Source organism: Parasteatoda tepidariorum, chromosome 2 (genome assembly GCF_982258835.1).
Source record: "Parasteatoda tepidariorum strain Cologne lab strain chromosome 2, Ptep-v5.0, whole genome shotgun sequence".
NCBI lineage: Eukaryota > Metazoa > Arthropoda > Arachnida > Araneae > Theridiidae > Parasteatoda > Parasteatoda tepidariorum.
Genome location: NC_141756.1, coordinates 31,817,779 through 31,835,800, shown reverse-complemented (window position 1 = coordinate 31,835,800; position 18,022 = coordinate 31,817,779). Strand labels below are relative to the sequence as shown.

The window sequence follows — 18,022 nt, the reverse complement described above, 5'->3', positions numbered from 1 at the left end:
AAAAATATTTTTGTTTCAAGTTTTATGAAAGGAAGAAAAAACATTATTTAAATTGTAAAAGTTTCATTTTCTTCAATACTCTTTTCTATTTTGGAATTCCCCCCCTGATTATAGAACCCCTCTATATTCTTTGCTATAGTTATCGGTCTCCGATAATTATAGGTTAGCCTATAATTATTCTTAATAAAATAACCTATAATTATAGATTACCCAATAATTATAGGTTATTTTATTGAGAATTTAATCTAAATAGTACGCAATTAATTGCGTACTATTTAGATTAAATTCTTAATAAATACAACAATTAATATTAAGAACGAGGAAACGGAACACTCTGTTCATATATTTTAAAAATGCTTGTGGCACATGAAGTCGCAATCTGATTAAAAACTTCATGTTCTGGTGTCGCAAATAAATGTCTCAGTCAGAATTTTATCAAAATCTTAGGAATCACTGTTGAGGATAATCACAGCTTAAATGGATTCATAATTAATTAGAAAAATAGTAATAATCCAATTAGTCAAACAAATAAATCTAGTAACCCAAATAATATCCTTACTTCCCCATTTAGTCTACGGCATACTAACTGGTCTTTTATGATTTTGATGACATACATGCTATCCGTGACTGAAATTAAATTATCAGATTTTAATAATGCTCTTTTTTTTATTGTTTTCTTTTTCTTCGTATATATATATATATATATATATATATATATATATATATATATATATATATATATATATATATATATATATATATATATATATATCAGCATAATTGTTACCGTGGATGACTGAAATCAAGGGAATGTCGATTTTCACCGGTGAATGCCAACAATCGCATAGTCGCTTTGGTGAATGTCCGAAATATTTGTTTTATCCGATTAGATATTACTTTATTCGTCGATATTATTTTATTTATTCGCTATTTTAATATCGTGGGATAGATTGGGTGAAACATCAGTGTTCGGAGAACCGATTCAATGCATATTGGGCAGTGGCACTTGACCTTAAAAAAGCATCGATGTAGGACATACCGGGCAATGGCACTGAACCTTTAAAATACATTGATATGGGGCATACCGGGCAAATGTATATCGAGTAGTTGCACATAACTAGAGCTAGTATATAATTCGGACATTTACCAAAGCGATTATGTTATTGTCAACATTCACCGGTGGAAGTTAACAACCACCAATTTCTTTCATTCACGGTAATATAAATAAATTCTGTCTCGTAGTATTCAAATTATCTACGAAACTGGCAGGATGTTTTGGAATTCGAAATTTATTTTCTGATTTCTTTGGATCATTAATTCCCAGGAAAGGGACCTAAGGAAGCACGTGCCATAACCCAAAAATTTTTCAAAATTTTCCGATTTTTTTTTAAAGTTCTTTCTTTAAATCCATAAAATGATATTTTTATGAATTAAAAATTTATATATTTCATATGTAATTTAGCAAAATAAAAGATTAAATTTAATAATACTACAAAATTTATGCATCATTCTCAATTGTTGTATTTATTTAGTTTATAATTGGAGTTAGATGCTATTTACGAAAGATAAATTTTCTTTTAATTACCTTTATTTTCCACTGATACAGAGAAATAATTTTTAAAAACACCTTTGTTGAAATTAAAAGTTCAATACTGATTTTTTTTTTTTTTTTTTTACAATTTTAAATAACTTACAGCATTATCGAATTCAAAATTTACATTCTGATTTGTTTCAAGGATTAATTTCTTGATAAAACTTGATAGACTATGATGAATGTTCTTAGAATTTTTAACTAATAATTTCCACTTCAGACGATGTATCCTTCTTTTACTACTAATTAATGTAAAATATGGCATACGATTTTTTTTATTTTTAATTTCAGCAAATGCTGGTGTTGAAAACTATTTTATTTCATTATCAAATAGCTTTTAAAAATTTCGTTTCGACTTTATAAGGCCGGATTGCGTCAAATGCATAACAATAGTAAGTGGCAGATTATGCAATTTTATTCTTTTAGCTTTTAAGGTCATTCCATATCTAATAATTACACGGTTAAATAATAAATGTATGTGATGAAATGTCTTTATTTTCTTAAAACTGTTCGGAAATAATTTATGAATGAAAAAAACAAACAAACTGTATTTAGCTTTTTTACATTTTGATTGTTCTCGGCAAAGAGATTATTTATCTAAAATTAGCTAGTTTCTAAAAAAAAAAAAAATGCCTCTTTGAAAAATTGTTCCCGCTGCATTTAATATTATATTTTTTAACCATTGTTGAAATAAAGTTAATATGAAACAAAATATCTTTTATATATTTACTTACTGGTTAATTTTATACGTCGCGTGAAATTTTTTGACATATTTGCATCGAATGTATTCCAAAATACTTTATTAGACCATAAAATAATTTGGAGAAGCAGCGGATTTCGAGAGGATCAAATTGCAAAATGCTTCAAAATACAAAGGATGATAGAAAAATGCGATCCATAATTATTTTCTTAGTTTTTATTGATATCTTAAATCTAATAATTACAAACATACATTATGATGCGAATCTTCTACACGCATCAGGTGAGAACGGAATAGTAACATTTTTAGAAAATTTATTTGTTTCACAAATTTGGGGAAGAATATTTAACAAAATTTTCAAACTCTTTGTATTCGTACTTAATTATTAGATCTAAAGTTTTTATATGTATGCTATCATATATTTTGATAAGCTCATATATAAGAAGCTCCGTTACCACAGTTTTTAATATACTTTTTGAGGATGCGCAAAATTAAATGAAAATACATACATGTGTTGCTAAGTAAAGTTCAACGAAACTAACGCAGAAAGGTTATGAAAATCTGAAAAATCATTCATTCGTAATTTTAAAACAATAAAACTTGGTAGGTTGCTAAAGAAAACCGGGAGGATGTGAAAGGCAAATGTTTGAAATATATCAGGTTTAAATTTAATCCTGCTTTCCTCAATGATGATTCATCATTCAAGAAGCTTATTTTCTTCCTTGTTTGAAAATTAATCTGCGACCGCTAATGTTAATTCTGTCTTTATTTTTGAAAACAATTCTAAAATTATAAATTAAAAACAAGATTTAAAGACCCCCTTTTACACTCAAATGGTTATAAAAATCAGCTGTATATATGTATATGGTCTGAACTTGTAAAGGTTTCCTAAATTTATTTTAGAACGTCATAATTAATTAATTTTAATAAATTAAAGAAAAATTGCATACAAAGTACTCAAAATATTTCATTTATTTCTAGGCTATTTTAAAAAATTCCACATCCATTATCTCACAAGAGAAAAAAATAATTTTATTGAAATGTACCTTAAAAAAAAGTAAAACCTTTATTTTCTGAGTATATTATGCTTATTTTTAATATGTATTTTGTATTCTTCTGAAAAGTGTTCAAGATGCTAATTTCTCAGAAGCAGAGAAATTGTTCCAAGTAGAGTTATTGCTGAGCAATTGTTCCATTTTAATGGATCTGATTGCATTTTGTATAGAATTTCCCAAACTATTTCATTACCTGAAGATCAAACGTTTAAAAAATGCACTAATATTAAGGAAGATAGGACAGAAAGTTTATCTGAAAAATTGCAATAAAATTTAAAAGTGTAGAATTTTAAGTTGGTAGATATCGCAAATTGATATTTACACACTGTTTTCAAATTTCAAAAGTGATAACTCAAAACATATCTCAACAGATTTTTTTAATTAAATATTTTAAGCATTATTTACAACAAAAAAAACAACAACAAATATCTTTACTAATTTTATTTATTTATTGTACAAAGATACTGTAATCAACATCTTGTAGGTGCATTGGGTATGAATTTTTACTTCAATAAAATTTTTTTAAGTACGAAGCTATAATAAATGAAAGAAGTCAAAATTACTACTGGTTATGTGAACAATTTAAAACTTCACTTAATAAAATAGTTGCACAGTTTCTCATTTTTCTGAAATTTCAGTAGACAGACATCACAACTTAAATACACTTCACCTAAATGCATATTCTTAAATAAATGTATTAATAACCATACAAACAATAGTTTTAGATACAAATAACAAATATAAATAAGAATTTTGCACATAAGGATTCTTTCCTTGATAGAACGGTTTTAAAAATTATTACTTAGTGGTAGCTTCTTCAAACATTACATTCAAATAGTACCAGGATTGGTAAGGCTCTTGTCAGGCTAGAAAAAACTGATTATGTAAATCTACCCAATCCAAGAAACTGTCATTTACAATAAACATCTAATTTAAAAATGGAAGTTTAACATAATTCACCCAATAATTCTATACGAAAATCTATTTTATTAATTTTTAACGTTATATTATACATGCTTAAAGAATCTAGTTTAGAAGAGAAAATTATTAAATTTTGTCTGGGTTTTCAAAAAATAAAAAAAAATATATATATATATATATATTTTTCACAAATAATGTGCAATTGAAAATAAAACAAAAATTCAGAATAATATTTGCCATTCATTTAAAGCCTACAAATAATTTTAATTAGGTGTTCACAACTCCAAAATATTATTTATAGGATTAATAGTAACTTTTTCAAAGTTTATTAAAACAATATCTTAAAAACACATTTAAAACATGTGTCTTTGCATTTTATAGAATTTTGTGTCATACAGAACATTGGACACATGTTTAAACTTACCAACTAAGCATGACAGTAATATTAATCTGAGAAAGACAAGCCATAAAATGCATAATATAATTTTAAGATTCAAATAGTTAGACACATAAATATGTGCTTAAGCATTACAGAAAAAAACTTTTTTTTAAACTTTCAAGAACATATAACAACTAATATAACACAATAAATTTATCAACTTTAGTTTGCTTAACCAAGTAGAGTAGACTTAAAAATAGAAAGATATTAAAAGTTAATGTGGTTTATAGAATTTCATTGCCTAGATTTTCTTCTTTAAATAAATTTCCAGCATACAAAAAAAAAAAAGTTTCATATACATAAGTATAAACCTTAATAACTATATTTCAAATTGTCGAAACTCTCCTCTGAAAAATTGCGTTGGAACGACAGGGATAGGAAAAAATCCAGTAGATTTTACGAAACAATATACATTTTATGATAATTGTCACAGAATGTACTACATATTTTACACAAAAGGAATTTTAGAGATTTTTCAAGTTATCAAAATAGAAAAAGTGCAATATTTTCCAGTTAAAATTGACAATATACTTGAAATTCTATGTGATATGTTTACTCATTTTACAACAATACATGGAATGTGCATTAAAAGAGTTAAAGAACTTAAATTATCATCAATAACTTGATCATTTAATCATGTACAATTTTAAAAACAATACTTAAATTTTTATAAATTAGAAACAATAACCTTAACATTACTCCCAAACAGCAGATAAATTTTGTATAAATACGAGAATCAGAACTTTGGATTACATTTCATGATATGATTATATGCACACAACTAAATGGAGAATGAAAACTCCAAATGTTTATTTACATATCCATATAAAGGCCAAATTATAAATAATCGGCAATATAATTATAATATATATGATTATAATATATGAATTACAGAAAACTTTCATATCTTTAAAGATCAAAATTAAACTAAAAATATTTTGATAAAACTGCAATGTTTTACCCAAAAATGGGAACTTACCAGTTTCGGGAGTCTGTAAAAATGTCACTTAACAAACTTCTATTGATGTCATATCAATGCAATACTAATTGCAGTAAGAGGTACATAATATAGCTAATGTAGTAATAAGTTTTTTAGAACATTCTTAAACTTATAAGTACTTGAAAATGTTAATGAATGACTTACCCTAGAAAGTAATTAATATCTAGCCAAGTTTGCAGGTGAGCTTTAGCTGTTATACTGAACTTGGAAAAAACAATAAAAAGAAAACCATTTTAAAAACATCTATATAGAAAGGTTAATAAACTTTCTAAATAGGCAGTTCTCTCGCTATTGTTTCACCAAGTTTATCTTCTCCACGATCAGCCAACTGTATGTGGTACACAGACATGCTTCCAGTCATTCCTATATATGAATCATGAACCACTAGAGAAAAAAAAGTAACATCAACAATACTTGTATTAAAAAATTACAACGTCAAAAGAGATAAATTTCTCACAGTGATAAAAAATCACAAAATGTTGTTACTCTTTCTTAGAGTTAACTTATTTATTTTAAATACATTAATCTCATCTATCAATTTTGAATGCAAGGCATACAATTCCTATGATAGTTACTAGGAAATTTAGAAATATATAAAGATGAATTGTAGATCTAAAATACTCTTAACTTTAATCACCACTTTTTCTTAATATAGCTAAATACAACCTTCATATATTAATACTCCATATTATAAACTATTCGTAATGTAAAATTTAGTATTGTTCCTAAATTCTAATGACAAACAGCACAAAACACAAGCATTTATCTCTAAATAAGTTCATTTACTATTGTGCATAAATAACAGACTATATAATTTCCTAAAATTTATGCAAGCTCATTTTCGCTATATTATCGCAGATTTTACTAAAACATTTTTAATGATCAAAACATTCGGTAGAATAAATATTCCAATATGAAAACATTTTTAGGTTATCAGAAATTTCCCTCTGTACAAATTATTTTACAAATTTTTTAAACAATAACCACTCAATCAATTAATGCTAAGCACATAAAAATAATTTTCTAAAAGAGTGGAGTTATAAATGCATTATAAAATTCATTCTCATTGGAAAATAACACGAGAATGGTGTTTACGCTTTATAGAACGTAATATATAAACATTTATGCAATGTTTTCACATTTAATTAGCTAAAAATAAATACAAAAAGTTAATATATTAATAATTTTTACTTACCACAACAGATTAGATATCGATCCCATGCAGTAAAATTTCAACACGTGAAATTAACAAGCCATCACAACAAAGCACACGAACACTGGCGATGTGGCGATTTAACAGATAGAAAAAGTCGCCACGATGATTGAAAAAAGTAACCCATTTTTCGTTGCCACCGGAAAGATAGGACCTTCACTTCCTTTTACGGGTTCCTTATATCTATGAAACTCGTCTTAAGACGGGTGAAATCGTAACTTTCGCAATGCATGATGGGAAATCTCGTAAATTTCAATTCAACTGAAACACTTACGTTGAAAATGACAAATCGGTCTTAAGACGGGTGGTTCGACTGACTTAAGACGCTCTAATCCAATATGGCGTTTGTGTTGTTTTGTTATGATGATCCGTTGGTGATCATGAAACAAAACTTACTTGTTAATTCTTAAATATTATTGATTTAATCCTTCTCATTTATCAGTCTTGCACTTGTTATTAGTAATAATGTCTACAAAATTTGTTTTAAAAAGATAAATAAATACGAACCTAACACCTTATTTTTACTCTTATTCCTGTAAACAAAAAAGTATGTTTAATTTTATTTTTCCTGAACTGAAGTAAAACGTAAGAGTTCTATTGTTTAATGTGTGCATATTAAACTCTTTTGTATGTAAATTTTATTTGACTATTTTTTATATCTTCATCAAAGTTGTTTGCTGTATGTTTTGAACTAAAGCTATTATCGAATATAAATTTTTCTTAAAAGTACACGTTTCATACGTAAGTAATTTATTTGGTTACAAAGCGAGTAATCTTACGAAATTTAGTTAAAATTGTATCGATACACATTTTGTTATCTTTATTATTGTACAGTTATAAATTATGCTTATTTTTTATTGATATGCTTACGGATAATCTATTTGAGTTCTTAGGTTTATAAAATTTTAAACCCCTTAATGATTCTTGGTTTATAATAATTATTATTCATTTTAATTGTTAATAACTTTTAACTCTTTATCTTTTTAGATTTAACTGTTGCTAACATTTAATACTACAAAATGCACTAAATTTCTACCTTTTAAACTAAGAATAACTTTTTCATTGTTTTTTTTTAAATTATTTATTTTTGTAGAAAATTTGGTTTTGTATAAAGATATATTTATTGAAATCCTATCATGAAACATGTTTAACAATTTTAGAAATACAATTACTGATTTTTTAAACTTATATGTTCATTAAAAATATGGGATTATTTCTGTATCATGATTTGTCATGCCAACTACAATTGCTGAAGTCCCAAATAGCTTTTAAACTTGCAAATTTTTGTAAGAAAAAAAAACATGTAGATGTTTGCCCGTGGGTGGCTACGAGTTATTCTTTTTGTGATGTTTTTGTTTCTCGTGGGCCGCTGCCCAGAAATTGCCGAGACTTGGCAATAAATTACGATCCGAAAATCTCCCAAAAAATATTGGCTGTGTGAACTTATTTTATTACAGACATAACTGCTGTTTATGGATGTAAACTTTACAGAAATTAGGAAGTGAAATGCTTACAAGCTTGGTAATTTATGCTTTTGTGATGGTGTAATAAAAAATTGCCATACACTCTAGCAGAAATTTGTTGGCTTGTTTTAAAACATCCAGGAGTGATTGAAGATCAGGATACAATTATTGCCTGTTTCTGAAGTTGAATAGACTGTCTTTTATTGTTAGGTAAGAGTGCTTACAATTGATTCAAACAATTATTTAAATTTTTTAATTAAATCCCAATTAATAAAAACTAATTGCAGATTTGCAATTAGTTTTTATTACTTAGGATTTATAGGTCTCTTTATTGGGTTATGTTAAATGAATAGTATTTAGTTGATGACTTGTTTTATATGTGTATCAAAAATTTTAAAAATACTGTGATCAAATTTTAAATTGCCTTATCACATATAGTATGCAAAATATATGTATTGTATTCTCTGTTACGAAGAGCATACTAATTTCCATAAATAAGTGCTGTTATGTATGAGTACTTGAAACAAATCTTGGATAATATACCAAAGGCATTTCTCAACAGATATTTTTTTATACAGATTTCATTATTTATGTTACCAATTGGTAAAATTATAAAATAAAAATAATCTTAATGATTTTTTAATGGTGAATTTTAACTCTAATGCTGAACTCTTAATGTTGAATAATAACATAAAATTTTTAAAAACGAAAAACAACGTTAATATTCTAAACTCAAAATCATGGAAAAATTTCATGAGCACTTTCAAGCGCATTTACTGTTTCATGGTATTTAATTTAAAAGATGAGACTTGAAAATTTTTAACAGAATTATTTCTATATTTTGATAGCTATTCCTCTTTGATTTTACTTGAATAAATTTGGGTTAAGAAATTAGCTCTTGTAATTCTGTTGCTAAATGTTTTTTTTTTCTTTTAAAAAATGACAAGTGGTGAAAACCCTAATTAATATTTAAAATTACTATTAGTATTAATATTTGTAATGAAAATTTCACTAATTGAGAAAAATTTAAAGTTATATTACGTAAATAAGATTCAGAAGTAGTCTATCTTTTACTGTTGCGTACATGTTAATAGTAAATTGAAATTTATAATTTTTTAAATTTTTCAGTTCTTGCAGATTAGCATAAAGTAGTTATCAAATATGGTTTTTAAGTCAGTTTGTTTAGATACATAAAATAACTTGTATATAGCACTTAGGCTATCGAAATACATTTTTCTCGCAAAAAAGATCAATAATATATAACCGATTTTAAAATCTATTGAGTACTGACCTACTAATTCAAAGTCTATCATAATATGATTAAATCTAAGTTTGACTAACTTCAAAATATCTGTTAAATGCAGTTTTATTCTAAACCAAAAATCAAGTTTAGAAAATAACATAAATTAAGTCAGAGTTAATTAGTTAGAAATTTTACTTTTCTGAATAATGATTAGTAGTATTGAATTATAGTCTTTTCCAATTTTATATCAATATAGTCTTTTTAAATTTTATATTTATTTTCATAGTTATTTTCAATTATTTTTAATTTATTATCTGAAAAGTTAGTGGTCTAAAGTTTGTTTTTTATTTAAAAAGAAGCAAGAAGCACTGATAGCAACTTTAGAAATAAACTATAATATGGATTTTACTAAATTAAGTTCCAGCTTTTTTGTTCAATTTATAATGGTATTCATTTGAGAATAAAGTGCTTTGAATCATGTTAAAAGATAAGTTTTTTTCTTCCAAAAATTATTCCCCTTGAAGTGCATTTCTGCTAAAAGAGGGACAGGTTAACTTAATGTGATAGAAATCGATATATAAAAGGCACAAGATAAATTAAAGCATACTGATAAGCTTATACTCATGAATGTCATTCTTAAGAGTAAGAATTTGTTCTAATAAACAATTTCACACTCAACTAACATATATCTCATATTTACTTTTGGCTAATGTAGGATTCAGTGTTACGATTTAATCTCATTAAAAGTAGCATACGACAATGCATTTATTAAAATATTAATAGTCATTAGCTTCATTGTTTTTCTTTTTTAAAGTGATTAACAACAATTAATTCAAAAGTACACTCAACAACAAACAGCACCGCATAGATAATTAAATTATTATTTGTAATTGAGTTGTATAAAAATATTGTTTTTATACATATAAAATGTGCTATGAGAAATTATTATTCTCATGTCTAGCAAAATAGTTAAATATTTTATAAAGCCTTTCTACCTTAGAATAAGCATCAGTAATTTTTGAAGTTAATATTGATATTGTTAATTATTTGAAATATGTTACTTTTCATTTATAAGACTATGCATTAACCAATAGGAAACTAAAAATTAATTCAATGCACAAAATAAAGGTTCTTTTTAATTTATTTTATAAATAAATGTTTTTTCTTTCTCTTTTACTACCATCATTAAATTTATTTATTAAAATTTTTAAACACCTTAGAACTAAAACTATTAATAATAAAAATAACAATTGTTATTAGATATGTGTATGATTTTATTCAAATCTTAATTGTTTTTCTTTCGTTGGATCACATTGAAAATTTCTGCAATCACTATTGTTTTCGTAAACATTTTTCGAATTTATATTTTTATTTTCAAATAAATTTAAAACATCAACGATTAATAAACGGAAACTAATCATGGAGCTTTTAAAGAAGCTTTATTATGCGAGATGCGATATATGCTTGTAGCTTTCTTTTCTTGTTTATTCACTGTGCAAAAGAATCTGATTGGACAAAAATATTTTGACGTCACTGCTGATTGGCGATCGAAATGGGCTGCAGGTGGCGTAGAGCAGAACTCTTTTCCTATGGCAACACTTCACATGCTTTCTCCATTAGCGTGTGGAAAGTCGTAGAGAAAGGAAGTACGTTAGTTTCTCTCTTGATTTTCATATAGATTAAAATCTTTTAACTTGAAAATCTATATGGAACTGAAAACTACATTAAACATAGTTCTAAAGAAAAGTATCACGGAAATTTTAGAAAATATTTTTATTAAGTAAAAAGGAAAAATATTAAGAAAAGGGAAAATATCGTAGTACATTCCTATATATCTGAAAAGAGGAGGAGAGGGAAGGGAGAAGGGCTAAAGGCATGAAGCCGGTCTCTCTCCAGATGGCGTATTCGAGTGTTGCGATCGCGAATCGTAGGGAGAAACAGGTAACAAAATCCCCGTCTTAAGCCAGGGTATATTTAAGATACGACGCAAGTGTTTCACTTGAATAGCTATTTAAGACGATAGGCGTAACTTCCCGAACTTAAGACCGTCGCATACGTCGACTGGCGTGTCTTAAGACTGTTTCAGTTGAATCCCAGCCTTTATTTTTAATGGTATTTAATGCAAATTATAGTGTTTTGATTAAATAAACTTAGTTTTATGATCAATAAACAATTTTGATTAATAGTATCTGTGTTAGTATCATAAAATATAAATGTCATTTAAAGTTATATAAAAATAAATCAATATTAGTGAATAGTATAATACACTGCTGGACAATTGCTAAGGACGGATCACAAATTGCAATGTAGCATAACATTAAGCGAGACATGAGGCCTAGTAGGATAAAATATAGTTGCCAGACTGTTCAGACATTAGAATAAAGAATATTCATTGTTCTGGAAAGTACAAAAGCTATGAAACATCTGAACGAAAAAAAAATTTCATTTGATGCTGCGTACGGAAAAATGGAACAATGCATCTAAATGTCAGCAGGCAACTTGAAGAAAGGTGTCAGTACGGAATATGTCCACCGTGGAGTGTGATGCAACATTCTACACGTCGTATCATACTTTGCGCAACATTATCCAGCAGCTGTTGAGGAAATTTATCCCATTCCTCTGTCAGTGCACGGATGAGGGTGTTCTTGCTTGTCGGAGGATAGTTTCGACCAGAAAGTTGCCTCCCCAAAGCATCCCAAACATTTTCAATGAGGTTTAGATCTGAAGAACGTGATGGCCATACGAGGCGTTGAATACCCTTGCTGTTTAGACAATCCTGAACAGCGAGTGTTCGATGACATGTTGCGTTGTCGTCCATAAAAACAAATTTATCACTGACAGCACCACGGAAAAGACGAACATGAGGAAGTAGAACTTTATCAATGTATAGTTGACCCGTCTTAGTCCCATTCGCAACCACATGTAGGCGCATGCGGCCATTGATCATGATGCCGGCCCACACCATGACACTGCATGTCGGATATCGGTCCCTTTCCGGGATATTTTCTGGACGATAACCAGTACCACTCTCGTGCCAGATCAGTTGGCGTCTACAATCCGATGACAGACTGAACCTACTCTCATCTGAGAATAGTACGCATGCCCAGTCCTGTTCAGTCCAATTGCAAACCATTGCAAACGGGCAGTACGGTGCTGTCTGGTCAATGGGACACACACAACAGGTCTGCGGGCATACAGTCCTTCCCTCCTCAAACGTCTGGCAACAGTTTTTCGGGAGATCTGCTTTCCTGGGACAGCAAGAAATTGATTTGCCACCTGCTGAGCTGTGGTGCGCCTGTTCCTTTTTGCTGATAGGACGATGTATCTGTCTTCTGCAGGAGTCGTACTTCTAACACGACCTCCCCCGTGCCGTCTACTACACATTCCAGTAGTTTTAAATGATTTCTACAGCCGAGAAACAACGCTGTGAGCGATGTCGAACTCCCTGGCAACATCTGTTATTTTTCGCCCTTCTTCGATCTTTCCAATAATTCGGCCAAGCTTAAAATCATCTAAGTGATATCAAGAAAACATGCCGAAAATTTCAAGTTCGTCAACTAAATATTTCCTGTAAAACTTTGACTTGGAACAACAACTCTCCACACGCGTCAAAACCTTTAAAGCTCTTATCAGCGCTATCACGTGATGAACAGACGTGGAAAAAAAATTTGCATACGCATACCTCTTCTTACTATATCCCGCACTTATTCTAATTTTCCACATTTTGCTTCCCTTAATTTTATGGTTGCTATGGATGATAGTGTTATCCGTCCTTAGCAATTGTCCAGCAGTGTATATAGGTTAGGTACTAAAATATTATTTGATCCCTTCCGAAAAAATCTATAATTGAAGACTATTTTTATACCCGTTTAATTCGTCAATTTATCAAAATTAGATTTTCCCTTTCAGTTTCTATTAAGACTTTCATGAATAATTGCGTATTCCTCTCAAACGTATAGTCAGATTATTTATTTTAAATTTTTTTTCTAACCTCGTCTTGAGAATTTCCAAATTAATGAGCTGTTTTAGTTTGGAATTTTTTTTAATATATCGTTTCCCAGATTCATTGCCCCCCCCCCTCTATTAATTCAAATCCATCCTTTTCTTGCTGAACTTGCAATCATTCTCGGAGTTATTCTCTGGATTAAGCAATAATTATTCTTACTTAAGAGAAAGACACACTGTATACTGATTTGTTACGTTTTTGAAATTTTTTCTTATGAAAGCTAATAGCGCACCAGGAGGGGACCACAAATCTTGACTACAAAACAAATCACTCTGTACCTTTTTACAAATTCTAAATGATGTGTAAGTAAGTACAATTTGTCTAAAGTAAGAACTCCCCTATTCGTCTGGACCTGTGGGGGTGACTATGGTAACAAGGTATAACTATTTCAAATAGGGGTGTGGGTCACTATTTAGGATATATTTTGTCTCGGGTGGGGGAGAGAAAGGGAATCATTTTTCTTCATATTGCCCTAAAGCAGTGTTTCCCAAAGTGTGGTACGCGTACCCCCAGGGGTACGGGAACAGTTTAGCGAGGGTACGCGTCCTTATGCGAAATATCTTGCAATAAACGAAAATTTCAAACAAACTTATTTAAAAACAAAGCTAGCCATGAGAATTTAAGATTACGTATTTTTCTATTTGCTATTTTTTGCGGAGTTTGCAGTTAATAATTAGTGGTGTCAACAGCCAGTTGTGATTTTTAACTTTTGTGCAATTTTTTTTATAGTAAAAAATACACTCATTTTTTTATTAGTGGTACACAGCATTACGAAAAATTTAGAAAGGGTACACAAAAGTCATAAGTTTGGGAAAAACTCCCCTAAAGTAAAGAGAAGCTACCCTCCCTGAAATTCGCTATTCTTGTTTCCTTAGCAGCAGACGGCCTCAGATTTAGTGGCGGGGGGAGTTCTTACCGTAAACAAACTATAATTCAAAGAGGGGTAAAACACTCGTCGCTCACTTCAATGTATAACTAGCAGCAAGATTAGATTTTTTTTTTTTTCAATTTTACCCCTAACACCTGTTTAAACCAACTAATGAACAGGACCCTTTTGAAGTGACCACCTATTGTATCCTTATCTTAACTGAAAAACGAAAATTTCATTTTAGTTAGTGAAGCATTTCTCCAAAATAAACAAATTTTTTTCATTTCAGTACCTCTTCTTCATGCAATTAGGCGGGGACAAAAAACAAAGAATGTCAGTTTAAACGGGGAAGTTTAACATTAGTTGCATACAAAATGATTTGGTTCCATTCGTGTAAGCTTGTTATTCGATTATCCGACATGTAATTAAGTGGACATGACGCAAGTAAGTTCCAATCCGTTTTTCGCTCGAACGGTTTGTAATATAATGTTTTAATGTGAACAGTAACCTTCGTGCGACGAACTATTAGTATGCCAAATTTCATTGCTCTCTGTCGGATGGTTTAGTCCAGGGGTGGCAAACCTTTATGTCTCAACGTGCAATTTTTTCTAAAAAAATGTTTAATGAACTAATTAATGTATAGTTTGTCTAAAGTAAAAACTCGCCTAGCCATTTGTCAAGACCCTTGGCGGTGACTATGGTAACGAGGTCTAACTATTTCAAGGGATGTGGGGTCATTGCTTAGGACAGATTTTGGCTAAGATTCAGCGAGAGTAAGAGGACTTTTTTTCCAGTCTATTGTGTTAGCCCTAGAGTGAAGAGAAGCTACCTTCCCTCCCCCCCAATGCCCTCCTGTGTTAACATTGTTCGTCAATTCGGACATTAACAGGGCAGATTTGTTGGCCTCTCTTACAAGGGCACCATATTAGGTGGGCCAACGTTGCTCCCACAGTAAGGACAGATAGTACAGAGAAGAAAAGAACATCCATGCCTTGCCCGGGATTCGATCCCAGAACCTTTCTGGTGCAAAGGCAGTTCCCTAACCCCTCCACAGGCCGGTCGGCTAGCTACCTTCCCTGGAATACGCTATTCTTGTATCCATAGCAGCAGACGGCCTCAGACCATGTGGCGGGGGGAGTTCTTAGCTTAGACAAACTATAAATACTCTGTTAAATTCTGCATCCATTTATAATTACATTCATGTTTTTAAAATATAGGAAAAAACAAGTGAGTGCGAGCGAAAAGGACACATAGCCTCTAACATAATTGGATATAAATAGGAGAACAGATTTTAAATTATCTTAAGTTAAAGCTAGACGCCCGGTGGCTGAGTGGTAGTGCTTTGCGCTCCCGTGCCACCGGTCCTGGGTTCGATCCTCAGGCCGGGCAAGGTTGACTCAGCCTTTCATCGCTTAAGTGGGGAGACAAATGAGTACCAAGCATGCTTGGGAACTAAACACTTGGGGTTCCGCGTTCGGCTGACCACCTAACTGGAACATCTGCTCCTGTACCCCAGAGCCCAATGTCAAGAAAACTGAGATGGGCCCAGTAGGCCTTGGCCCCCTAGGGGCTGTCGCGCCACTGAGTTTAGTTTAAGTTAAAGCTACATTTTTTTCCTTCGGCGTAATTTAGTTAAGCTAAGATTATAAGAAGTAAAATTATGACCGCGGCAGTACCTATAGAGTGGGGGGAGTCCCTCCCCCCTCCCTATATATATATGTGTGTGTGTAACATAAAGCGCTTCAACTAATCTTTTTATGTTATTCCTTTGTCGAAGTCTTTTTCTTAATTTACTATTCTAAACTAAACGCTCTTGCACTTTAATATTCACATCCTGTCTTGTAATCTACTTTTGGTTACTCGAGTAACAGTTTTGATTTTTCCCCTTATTTGAACTGTGAGAAAGACTTTTTAACTCGCCTTATTTAAAATATAGATTTTGTTTTATAACCATCGTTGAACAGCCGACCCAATTTTAGGTTTACGACTCCTAATGTTCAACTCTGTAACCTTGTAATTTTGAACAAATTCAGAAGACAAGGAAATTTTTGTTTCAGTACCCTCAGAGGTATTGATTTGTTATAGGAACATGGACGACTTTGCAACTCGATAGATTTAACTTGCATCAGTCACCATTTACTACACGGGCAGTCTTCGGCCGGCTGTGGATGAACCCACGAACTCTTGGGCATGGGTTCAGTGCCCTACTATCCAGGCCTATAATAGATAGATTTTATTTTATTTTATATCCGTCGTAGAACAGCTGATCCAATTTTTGGGTTTACGACCAGTAATGTTCAACTCCGTAGTTTTGTAATTTTATAATTAAAAACTGGAAAGTTCCGCCCCTTGTTTACGTTGCTGATCAACCCTCATGGTTGCTTCTCATTAATCATTGCGGATTAAGAGAAAAAAACCGTTTATTTCCTTAAATTACGATCGAATTGCTATTTACATTTTGAAGATGACTAAATTTAGACAAAACAATAAAATTGGTACCAATCAATAAAATTGGAACATCCTGTAGAGTTAATACTCAGTGAAGATGGAACCAAGGGAAAGAGTATTCGCCTCCGAATGAGGTGAACCAGATTCGAATCCCAATAATGGCTGGTCGATACGAATTCCGCACCCGGCTTGCACCTACTACAGTGCTGATGCAAAATATCCTCCACGGTAGACGGATTATAGGATTTCGTGGTTTTTTTCTTCGTGTAACGCAAACGCGGGTTAGTTTCAATAAAAAAATTTCCCAACACTTGATCCAAGAGTTCCCTTGTCTTCTGGATTGGGTACAAAATTACAAGGCGACGTTGTTGAACATTGGTAACAGTAAACCCAAAATTGGGTCGGCTGTTGAACAACGATTATGAAATAAAATAAAAACCACGCGCTCCAATCACAATATTTTTCAGTAATATCCCGATTTTTTTTTTGAGAGTCAGATTTAAAGCTCTTAAATATCATTACTTAAACTGCATAACATATTTGAGTTTGGATGGAGTTGGATGACTGCATTCAAATCATCCTATTACAATCATTGTTGTCGAAACTGGTTGTCGTAATAATTTCATTTAAAAACAATAAAAGGTTTCAACTTAAACAGGGCATTTCATAAAGTTCAACATTAATGTATATTTTTAAAATCCTTGATGAAATTTAAGTAAAAAAACGAGTACACACATTAAGGGTCATAAATTAATATTTAGGTAAGGAAAAAAAAATCAAAATTTAATGAATCACGACTGATGAAGGTGGGATTGACTAAAAACTTGTGATTACTAGAGAAAACAAAACTTAGAAGGCGATTAAAACTTAACACGTTCGTGTGTCATCGGCCATTCAAACTGGTTTTCTATTTTTCATACCGCCTATTTACCAATTAATTTAACTGATACGATGAAGTTGTCATTTTTTCTCCTCTGTTATGATGGTGTGTTTAAGTTATTTTTGTTAGTTATTTATGGGCACAATTTTATTTAATTCTTTTTGGGCACCGCGTTTTAATTTAAATAATCTCATT

General features: G+C 30.5%; 1 protein-coding gene and 1 long non-coding RNA gene across 2 annotated transcripts in view; both read right to left on the bottom strand.

Moving 5' to 3' along the window:
* Positions 1-18,022, bottom strand: part of LOC107443221 (uncharacterized) — an 89,861-nt gene that overhangs the window by 25,597 nt on the left and 46,242 nt on the right. The gene's annotated exons all lie outside the window — the stretch shown is intronic.
* On the bottom strand, positions 6,006-7,093 carry LOC147814912 (uncharacterized). The gene is made up of 2 exons (XR_015430778.1): positions 6,902-7,093; positions 6,006-6,090 (listed from the first exon to the last, which is right to left on the bottom strand). It is a non-coding gene; the product is annotated as an uncharacterized LOC147814912 (long non-coding RNA).